The 11376-nt window shown below is 35.0% G+C and overlaps 1 long non-coding RNA gene across 1 annotated transcript; it reads left to right on the top strand.

Annotated features, from left to right (window-relative positions):
- The first annotated feature begins 553 nt into the window (after nt 1-553).
- LOC132035109 (uncharacterized) lies at nt 554-2376 on the top strand. Its single transcript, XR_009409165.1, has 2 exons — nt 554-1043; nt 1189-2376. It is a non-coding gene; the product is annotated as an uncharacterized LOC132035109 (long non-coding RNA).
- The last annotated feature ends 9000 nt before the right edge of the window (nt 2377-11376 follow it).

Genomic DNA, 11376 nt, shown 5'->3' with positions numbered 1-11376 from the left:
AACAAGCCCTTTAACTTGGCGCGAGCTAGCAACTATGACCTTAAACTTTGTTAGTGCACAAGTAGGCACTTAAACTTGCCAAAAGTCGAACATGTAAACACAAATGCTGACGTGGCGCCGACGTGGCACATAATTTTGTTCAATGTTATGTCACTGCCACATCAGCGTCACGTCAGCATATGTGTTTATATGTTCAACTTTTGGCAAGTTTAAGTGCCTACTTGTGCACTAGCAAAGTTTAAGGTCATAGTTGCCAGCTCGCGCCAAGTTAAAGGGCTTGTTTATGTATTGTGCCTTGTATATAAGGTAAAGCACCAAATCTAAATTAGTAAAACTAAGAGCCTAATACTATATAAAGTGAGTCTCAAAGACACTATAAACAACAGGAACCTAATAGAGATAAACTTGATGCAATATTTCTGCCAGTAACACTACTTAATGAGATTTCGTCAAGCGCAAAGGTTCCTCTATTTATCATGTATGATGAGCATTCAAAATAGCGCGGTATACCAAGTCAATGAATTGGTCATCCTGTTAAGGGAATACAGACGAAAATCAGATGCATAAAGAGACCAGTGGATCATTTATACCAAAGGGAAAATTAGGCAAAAAATCGATAAAAGCGAAAAATGTCAAGACATGAGTAATCAAAAACTGTCCAGCTAATCAACTAGCTACACCAACAAATTAAACTAAAACCAATGAATTGTGAGTTAGGATACTACCATTTACCCTCCAATATTTAGTTTCTGACTATTTGTAGACTTCATAACTAGTTTGCAGTACTACAAAGAAAATGCTCCAGAAAGGAAAGCAAGAAATTGAAGTCCATATAGCCTTGGCAAGTCCCTATTAACTTTGTCCCTGAATCTCAAACTCGCTAAAAGTTTTTCACGCGTCGTCTGGACTCATATTTTCCAGTGATCTTATTTGGCATACTTTTATTTTCCAGCCAACATCTAATAACTCTCCTACAAAATCTTTGAGTTTTGGTTGGTGACAAGGTACCTCTTTTTCAAGAAAGGTGCATGTCAAAAGTCAAGGTATCTACGGGTATTTTCGTTTTCTTATATAGGTGAAAAGTTGAACAATATATCAATGAACTACAGTGCTTGGACAGCTTTAGTCTATACTGTTATATTGCTTCAAACTTTGTCTTGACATGCTATTTTCTTTCTATTTAAATAGCTCTTCTGATGAAGCACGCAGCAGGTCAACGACCCATTCAAAAATTTCGACTATAAGCTCCGGCTCAACTGGAATGGCTGAAAAAGGAGCAGAAATGCAAGAAGGACTTGAATAAAATAAGGGATGAGATTATAGAAATGAAGGTAAAAATCCTATGAAGTACTTACGAATAGTATTCCACATTTCAGGGAATGGCTCGGGAGCAGAACGATGCAATTGACAGGTCCGTATCATCACAAATCTATGAAGCCATCCTCGGTCAAAGTCATCCTCCGGATTGATCAGGCTGCGTCTTCCTTAAGGAAGTAAATGCACTAATCCTCCTCGGAATTACCGGGGAGAATACAAGTGCATCAGATGATCAAGAGAGAATGTGACTCCGGCCTGGTCATCCAAAAGTTGAATACAATAGATTGTACGCCAAATTTGAGGGACCACTTGGCCTATGCAAATTCGATAATGGCGGAAAAAATCTTCTATGATCATAGGAACGGGCAGTTTAAAGCCAACCATGAAAGGGTAGGTGTAAATCATGGAAAGACCCTCAATGTGATGATTCATCCGAGCTTCAGGGCCAACAACCCCAATAGTAACTTCACAACTGAAATTGCAATCTTCACGCTCTTGAGGGATGATGTCAGTCGTAATTAACGAACCAATTTCTTTGATAGATTCTTGGCGCTCGTTAACACGAAAATCCTCATGGTATTGAAAGCCTGAGGGCAGTCCGTCAGCAGCAAAGGATTGCAAGTCGATTTCTTGACTTGTTGGAGAGATAGGGGCTTTACCAGGACGATGAGCAAGATCATGAGATTCGTAGTCAGATTTATTTTCAGAAGGACATTGATACAGACCCACCTCTCAAGACTTACCCTAGGAGAAAATATTGACAAAAGGATAAAGAGTTGAAGAGTTTTGGACAAACACAACTTCTACAGCAGTTGTCTAGCAACCGTTCCCTTAATTTTCTCCAGCAGTTGGTTTAGAAGTTATTATTCCTAGTTTATCTTATCCTATTATGTTTTCGATAAATATGTAATTAGGATTAGTTATTTGGGTATGCAATATCAGATTTAAAATTACTATATCCTGGAGTCTTGTCTTCTCCATACGGACATTTTTATTGGTGTAATTGTGTTTAAGATTCTTGCACAAACTATTGCCAGTAAAACTACTTTCTCTGTTCTATTTCTTCGGTTTTCTACTTCTGGTTACTATCAGACGTACAGGCGAAGGTTGAGATGATGAGGCTGACATGATGGAAATTTCTTTTCCTAAAGAAGAATAACAAAAGAAGTATTGAAAACAAAGAAGATATTTGGCGAATCTCTCATATAAGGAAAGAAAAGATTTGATTGATTTTGGGTTTGGCCATTGGCCTTATTTATACAAGGATAATGGTAGTTGAATCGATCGGAATTTCAAGGGTCACGTCTTTTCATAAAAATGGCAGCTTTATCGTGATTGAAAGGTTACTGGCATTTCGCAGTAAGGCCATTGAATGAGGACTTGACGGTTGCCTTTTTTAATAGAACGTTTCATTTTCCCGCCATAAGAAAGAGTCTCCCTAGTAACAATTCAATTCCACTCCTCGGTGTCATTTTTTCCACCGGGGAGTTGGAGGGACTATCTGTATACATTGGAAATATAGCTTGACACGCGGCAAAGGAGAAGGACGTGTGGCGGAATGAGCTGAATGATGGATTGGAGAGAAGGACGCGTGGCAGAATGAGCTGAATGATGGAATGGAGTTTAATTTATCCGGAAGGAAGAATTACATATGTGCACCGCACCAAGAGTTATGAAGCAATTGATATGGGTCATTTATGAGCAATTAAGATTACGTAACCGGCCTTGATTTAAGGCTGAACGTTACATTTTTGTATTAAAGATAGCATTTATTGGTTACCATTACCCATTATTGGGTTGGATTTGCAACCTAAAGCTGACATCTATCATCTATAAAAGGAGCTTAGAGCTCAGCGTAATGATCATCGAAAAATAGGCATCTTATTCACATTTTTGTAAGTCCATATTAAGCAAAATTGATCTCTTACTTTAATTTTTTGGTCCGAGATTTTATAAGTTCCTTAGGGCCAAGTGTTTAACCGGAGGGATACTAAACAAAGGATCTCCTTCGAAACTCATATGGCCCAGACTTATTATATTTCATTTTTAGCATTATATTTACTTGATTTCATTGTCACTTGTTTTTACTTATTCTTATCTATAACAAATCAATTCATGTATCCTTTAAATCACTAACAAATTCAACTGTACCTTTTTTGGGATAAACAATTGTATTTTTTCTGATAATCATAAAAACCACACAAGTTATGAAAACCATCAAAATTTTCTCAGATCTTATACAATCTTACCAAATGAGCAAATCATAGTTCATAACAAAGTTAATATACGACTAGAAGACCTTTCTAAAAAATACAACATCTATTAATCAAAATTTATATCAATAAAAAGAAAACTCGAACATGAGTTGTAGTATAACTACTTTTGAAATGAGTTGTTAAATGATTGATAAAAGTAAATTTGTTATAAATATACTACCAACTTGCAAAAAAAAATTTATATTTGATATAAATGGTTGGTAAATATATCTACCAATTATGGATATTTTTTTACAAAATATAAACTTATGAGTCAAGTTTGACATTTAAAAAGTTTTTGAAATCCCAAATCATGGCTTTTTGAAGTATTTGGGATTTGGAATCATAATATGAAGTTGAAGTTGACATTTTGTGCGAATTTTATAAACAAATGCTGATTTGAAATCAAACTATGAAATCATGATTTTATATCGCATGGCCTACTAAGTAAGTCTTTAGCTGAAATTTTATTGAAAATCAAAGTTGTATTTGGATGAATTTCACTCGAAAAATTTTGTGAGTGGAAAAAGAATCACTAAAAATTGATCCAAACTAATTTTTCAAACTTAAAAACCCAACTGCAAAAATTGTCCGAAAGGTATATTACACATAAACAATTAAGGTTATGAAAAAGAATTAAAAAAAAAAAACCGGAAAAACCTTTTATGTCCAAACTGCTCATAAGTTTTATGTACTGATAGTGATAAAACTTTTTCACAATCAAATTACCTATTACAATAACAGATAATTTCTTATCAAAAACATCAATCGGTATCTAATTTATTAAAATATATAACTAGCCTTTAAACTGCTCTAATCGAGTAACAATTTTCTTAAATGCTAAGCTATTTAATTTAGGGAAAACGGCCAAATATACCCTGTACTATCAGAAATGCTTGAAATATACCCTTCGTTATACTTTCGGTCGAAATAACGGAAGAACACGTATCATCATCCTATTTTAATTGTCCCCCAATAATTAAAATCCAGTCCATAACTCGATATCCAATTAAAAAACTCATACCCACACCCGATAAATTCGAGGCAAGCTTCAAAATGCTTCTTCAGTAGCTGCTTCGAAGCACTTTGATTCTTCCTTATGTTGTGTGTAAATGTAAATTATTTTTTGAGACTTAACTGTGTTTGCTCTTGTATTTATTTAAATGGTTGGAGAAACGTTAAAAAAGAGGATTCAAAAAGATTTTGAAGAAAATAAGGGGAATAGTGGTATTTGTCCAGTTACTTGAGGAGAAGTCGGTTTTGATAATTTTTGTCTGATTTTTATGACATAAAAAATTTCTAATTTTGAATGCTGACACAAAATACTCCTTACCAATAGTTGTATTTCTGATAGTTTCTTATTTTTCCTATTCAATATGAATCTAAGTGTTGGAAATTGATTTCGTAAAGAAATGGATATTGAGTCTAACTTAATAAAATTTTTAGCTCCGCCACTTATCACATTGGTATTTATTGACCTAAGTAATAGTGTGTGAAACAGAACGTAAAGCTAGTTCATGAGAGGAGGCTTGCCCAAGTCCATATAAGGAGACCACTCATTCCTTTTTCATCCGATGTTGGACTCTTCAACGTCCCACCTCACACTTGGGACTGGACATTTGAAGCGTAGACTATTTGAATAGGGGGGCTCAACAGCGGTACACAATAATTGGAGATAATAGTCAAAATACCCCCCAACGTTTGACCAAAATGCCAACTACACACCTAACCTTTGCGTTGGACCTATTACCCCCCTGGAAAAAAAAATTTGAGTATTAAAATGCCCCTTTTTTGCTGATGTGGACAAGAGCGTGAATACACCGCTCGGTGGCGCGTTATAGCCTTTAAAAGGAGCAACTTTTTGGAGCGCCAACGGATTATGTAGATTAATTTGAACTCCTCCATTTTTACACCCAAACGGCTACTTCATCTTCTTACCCCATTTAATACCCATCTCCATTTTTTTGTCAAAAGCAAACAGGGTGATAACTTCAACCACTCCAATCGTTATACCTCCAAAAATCAACACCTTAATCGCTCCAATCGTTGGAAAGAGGTTCGTTAGCTAGGGTTTATTTCTCATTTATTTCTCTTTAAATTTTCGTTCATGTGAAATTTATTGTTTTAAATTTCTTGAGTGATTCTTGCTCATATTTAGTCATTTTTCATTTCTTAGGGTTTGTTATGGAAAAAATTGACCTTGGTCAATTGTGTATGGATGAGAGTGATCCTATGCTTAGAACCGTGGTCCAATGTCAACACGGGAATTTGTTGCAAATGCAAACTTCTTGGTCTAAAAACAACCCTGGAAGAAGATACTAGTCTTGTCCCTATTATGGTGTATGGTCTTGCTCCCATTTTTTGATTTATTGAAAAATTAAATTTGTAAAATTATGCTCATTTTGCTATTTTTCAGGCTCAAAAATGCAAGTTTTTTCGCTGGAGGGACAGAGATGAAGTTGATCCAAGATCAAAATTTATCCTCCCAAAATTGGTTAACAAAATTAGAGATTTAGAGAAGGAATTGGTGCAATATCGGAGTTTGAAGATGGAATTGGATGAGATCACTACTAACGATAATAATTCGGTTAGTGTTGACATGGGTTTGGTCGAGGTTGATGGACCAAAAAAGAAGACACAAGGAAGACTAAATAGGTTCCATAGGAATTTCATTTTTTGTTTTGTTGTTTGTGTTGTTGTTGTGTTCATAAGTTTTGTATTCCGTAGTGGCAATTCAAACAATGGAAAAATCAAATTGCCATAGATAGTGGTAGTGGTGGTAGTGTCTCGGCTATGTTATGTTTTGTTTGCCTTTTGTTATGGCAAATTTTCTAACATATACATCTATTTTATCATGTATGAATGAAGAAGTTTGATGTTAAGGTGTTTTGAAGTGTTTATCCGAAATTAAAATCAAAATCACATCCACATAACATTAATCATTGTCTTCATCAAAATAGTAGCATACATGGAGATGTTAAACATAGACAAGAATAATAGAGATCTACTAATCAATATTTATGATCTCTATCTCTTTTTTAAATACATGAAATCCTATGCCATCTCCACACATCACATTTACACACCCAAATCTCTAGTGTGTCTCCCTCTTTCAAACCTTTTGAATCTATAAATGCCTTCCACCCTTGGCATAAATTAGCTTTTTTTCCAATTACAACACACACACATCATATATATATAGCACGGCCACACCGTTGTTGTCGTTGGAAAAATGTCATGATATTCATGTGGAAGTATCTTCAATAAACAAAAAAGAAAGTTTACATCGTCGGTTTTCACGTAAATCAAATAATAATAACAAATATAAAAAAAACTTACAAAATCATCGGTTTGCACGTAAGAACGGGTTAACTTTTTCACAAAGAAAGCTAGCATCTTCTTTTGGTATGATATAGATGTTATATGTTGTTGTGTTTGTTGTTCTCTCACTAGTTGTTGTGTTTGTTGTGCTTGCTACTTGCACGTTGATGTTGTTGTTGTAGTTTAGTGTGGTGAATGTGTGTATGGTGTGTGTGTGTATGTTGTGTTATATAGATGGTTTCAACCGAATTATTAGGAATTTAATGGTCCTTGACCATGTTGGATTTAGTGCCATTTAATGGTCCTTGACCATGTCGTATTTAGTGCCTTTAATCGTTTTGTTGACCATCTTAAATTCATGCCCTCTTGAATTCTAGAGATTGTTATGTCAAGTGAAATGGAATTGAACACGTTAAACTTAGTCATCTTGTTTTGATTAAATGAACAAGACAAAATACTAAAATGTTGTTTTGATTAAACGAACAAGACAAAATACTAATATGTTGTTTTGATTAAACGAACAAGACAAAATACTAAAATGTCAATCCATAAATGTGTACATTTAAGAACTAGGACATTTTCATCATAATTATATTTTCCATGGTCACGGACTCGTGAACTTGGCTTGGGTTTGCTGATTTACCTCTACCTTTTGTCATTTTCTCCTGTATCCCTGTGATTGCTTCATTGCCTTCCATTCCACTATTTGCACTTGGCTTGTAGCCAATGTCACCGATGTTAGCTATTTGATCGTCACCTTTGCTTTACTAGTTGACACAATCTGACATGCCAGTACTTCACGCAAATAATACCAAGTAATGGAAACAACACATAAAATAACACTTAGTAATGGAAACAACACATAAAAGAACACTCATGTGCGTATTAAGGCACTCACATTAAAATGTTTGAACCCATTTTCTCCGGAAAACACCCATTCCCATTACTCTAGGCCTTTTATATGTCTTGAATTCCTCTTCCTCTTTTAGCACAAAATGCACTAGTTAGCCGATATAACATGAAACATGAACTTCATAGATTATTTCTTGCTTGGGTTTTCCTAGATCTTCCTCTTGGCCTATTTTCATTAGTTTTGTTGGTGGTTTCTTTATCTCCCCATGACCTTGCTTGAAGATGGTGGTCATGATGTGTCACTTCCCCTTACTTATTCTTAGTCTTTTTTTGGACACCCTTTCTTGTTGTGGCCTCTATTATGGCCGCTTGCTACAAGTCATGGCCATTCAAATTCTTGGCATCTTCCCGGACTTTGGAATTTCACCTCCTTCCTTTGGGGTTTTGAGGCTTACCGTGTATGCTTTTTATGTCCGGGTGGAGCCACAAAGACAACACATTTCCATGTTGTGAAAAAGAACATCAAAATATGTTCTTATGTAAGTCTCTTTGCTATAGCAATGGTCAATTACCAAATGGATCAAATCATTTTGAACCGAATTCATAAAGCAAAGTTAATATACGACTAGAAGACCTTTAGAAATATCCAAATATATAGTCCTTCCCTAATTTCAAAACAAAATTAAACTCAATGTTACATTGCAAAAGTGTAATTTTCCTCTAACACCTTCGTACACATTGGAGAGTAGTTACATTTCCAAGTGTTTAAAACTCCCTTAATGTTCCAATCCTTGCCATCATTTTCACCCTAATCTCCTCAAGCATTGTTATTATAGTTTTGTGCCTACCGGTAAATAAACAAACTTATTGTTATCTACAAAAAAAATTTATCAAAACGGAGCAACGGCAAGGTGATATAAATGCATTACTCATAAATATATTAAAACACTACCATATTGTTATCTACGGATATACTTTTACATTACAAAATATAAACTTTTATGTTGTAATACATCGGTTTGACATTTTTCGTTGGACCAAATTTTTTTGCTCAATATTTCTCCAAAGACATGCTTTTGGCAATTCTCCAAAACTGATGTCTTCTTTGTAATCTCTCCGATCTTTGCTAAAGTTAGCTAAGTTGACATTTTGTTCAACGTGCGGGTAAAAGATCTTGAATAACAACAAATAGTCCCCGATTTGAAATCAAAGTATAGATGAAAACACATGACTTTTTATGATTGCAACAAATCTCTAGTGTACATACCTACTAATCAATAAGTGTCCCATCTCCAAGTGCCAAATCTTCCTTCATTGATAAACCAAGTCCAAGTGTTTGTTTTCATTTGGATGAAACATTTGGTTATTACCATCTTTACACAAATTTTGTGAATTGTCCTCTAAAATAATCACTAAAAAAACCATCTAAACTACATTTTCTCTGATCTTAAAAAACCAATTGCAATAAATTGCCCGAGAAAAATATTACACATAAACAATTGGTTATGAAAAAAGAACTTAAAGTCCTTAAAAAAAAGGATTTTTCCAAACTCTGAATGTGATCTCCCATGATTTCTTTCGGTATTTTGCTCTCCTCTTCTAAGCTGTGGTCTTACCAACATGAAGATTAAACTTTGTCCTAATTAGCTCTTGCAACCGAACAACTTTATTGTTTGGGCAATCAAATTCTCTTTCTATAAGTCTCGACAATAAACTTGGCATTAATTTCTTATCAAGGCAAACTTTGGAATCAAGTTTTAATTTGGAAATCATATATATAAGCCTAGCATACAATAACTATGGACAACCATCCTCTCATCGTAGGCTCATTCACCCACAATTCACCCACTTTTCTACTTTAACCCTTTTCCTAAGCTATTTTTTAATCTCCTAAACTCATCAACGTCTTTAAAGACCATACCCATAAACAACTTTCTTGGCGGTACTCATGAATGATTTTGTTCTTATCATTCTTCCTTCTTGTAAACCTTTGTCTTCTTGGATTTACCCCACGGAGGAATGTCCTCTTCATCATCCCAACCTCATCCTCATCTATTTCAAAGCTATCATTAACGAACTATCAATGTAAGGTTCATCACCTCCTAACCTACCCTCAAGACTAACCTTACCTATTGTAATCAAATCCTAGATCCACACCCACACCTCTTCAATTCGAGGTTTTGCCCTCTGCTTCTTTTTCTCCTCGAAATTCAATCCTCCTTTCGAAGCACTCTCTTATTCGCTTCACTTCCTCACCTTCCCCTTCTATGTCATGTGTGTAATCATCGTAAAATCGATTTCTTGATCCAACTGACCTACATCTTCAAGATCTTCATGAACGGCGGGTTAGCTCTTGTATTTATTTAAATGATTGGAGAAACGTGTTGTTTCTTCGGGAGCAAAAGAGGTAGGAGGTGTTTTTACAAAAAGATTTTGAAGTAAAATAGGAATGGGGTGGTGTGTTTTCGAATACTAGGAGGAGGTGTTTTTTCACAAGTTTGAGTAGAAAAGGACAAAGGTGCATTAGGACAATTTAAGGGCTCCCCAACAACCCTTTCATTACTACATCTTTCAATTTTGTCTGATTTTTAAAAGGGGAACAAGATTCCTCCCTATCCTCAACTAACATATTCTAACAAAGGTGGGTCGACAATCGCTTCAACCATGTGCTTGACAAAAACCTCCACGGTGTCACCATCATTCAAACCCAAATATTTAAAATAACCTCATCACTATCAACATCTACCAAAATGCCAATAGGTGGCTTAATACCGAATATAGTTGTCTATCCTAATTCTTTAATAAAGTCTCTCAACTCAAAAAAAGACAACATATCAACATCGACATTGAATATATCGAATTCCCCACCTATATATGGCTCCCCATTATTTAAGTGTAACACACCTCCATGGTATCTTTTACATACACAAAATCGGCCATGTACTACCTAAATACAAAATAAAAAAACAAAGAATACCAAGTAATTCAACTTAATGTCAAACGGAATCAAAAAAATGATAATAATATGCACAAAAGAATTAGACTACATCGTTTTTTGAAAAAAAAAATCAAACAATATGCACAATATGATAATAAATGTCTTGATTACCTAGGGAACTATGAAAATTTGTGTCCAGATTTCAAACAATATGCACAAAATCCTAGTATCATTTTTTGAAAGAAAAAAAATGTAAGGAAACTAACCTTTCCTAAATGAACAACAATGAACGGAACGAGGCAAAGACGAAAATATGTACGTGATAAAATGAAAACAAAGATTGGGGTTGAAAATGGTGTTTATCGTGAAATTTGGGATGGCTGCTAGGTTTTTGTGAATAAGAGAATTGGGGCTGATTTAATTAAGGGTTACGGGTCAAAAAATGGGGTGAAATTAAATATGTGACACGTGGGCCAGGCGCGTGTGGACAAGCGCCATTTAATAATTGGGGGTTGGCATATTGGACTGCCACATCAGCAAAAAAAGGGGCATTTTAATACTAAATTTTTTTTTCCAGGGGGGTAATAGGTCCAACGCAAAGGTTAGGTGTGTAGTTGGCATTTTGGTCAAACGTTGGGGGGTATTTTGACTATTATCTCCAATAATTGGGATGAATCCTACTCTGATACCACG

The sequence above is a fragment of the Lycium ferocissimum genome, chromosome 10 (assembly GCF_029784015.1).
Source record: "Lycium ferocissimum isolate CSIRO_LF1 chromosome 10, AGI_CSIRO_Lferr_CH_V1, whole genome shotgun sequence".
Classification (NCBI taxonomy): Eukaryota; Viridiplantae; Streptophyta; class Magnoliopsida; order Solanales; family Solanaceae; genus Lycium; species Lycium ferocissimum.
Note: the sequence above shows the minus strand (reverse complement) of the source record. Positions and strands in the feature narration are given on the sequence as shown.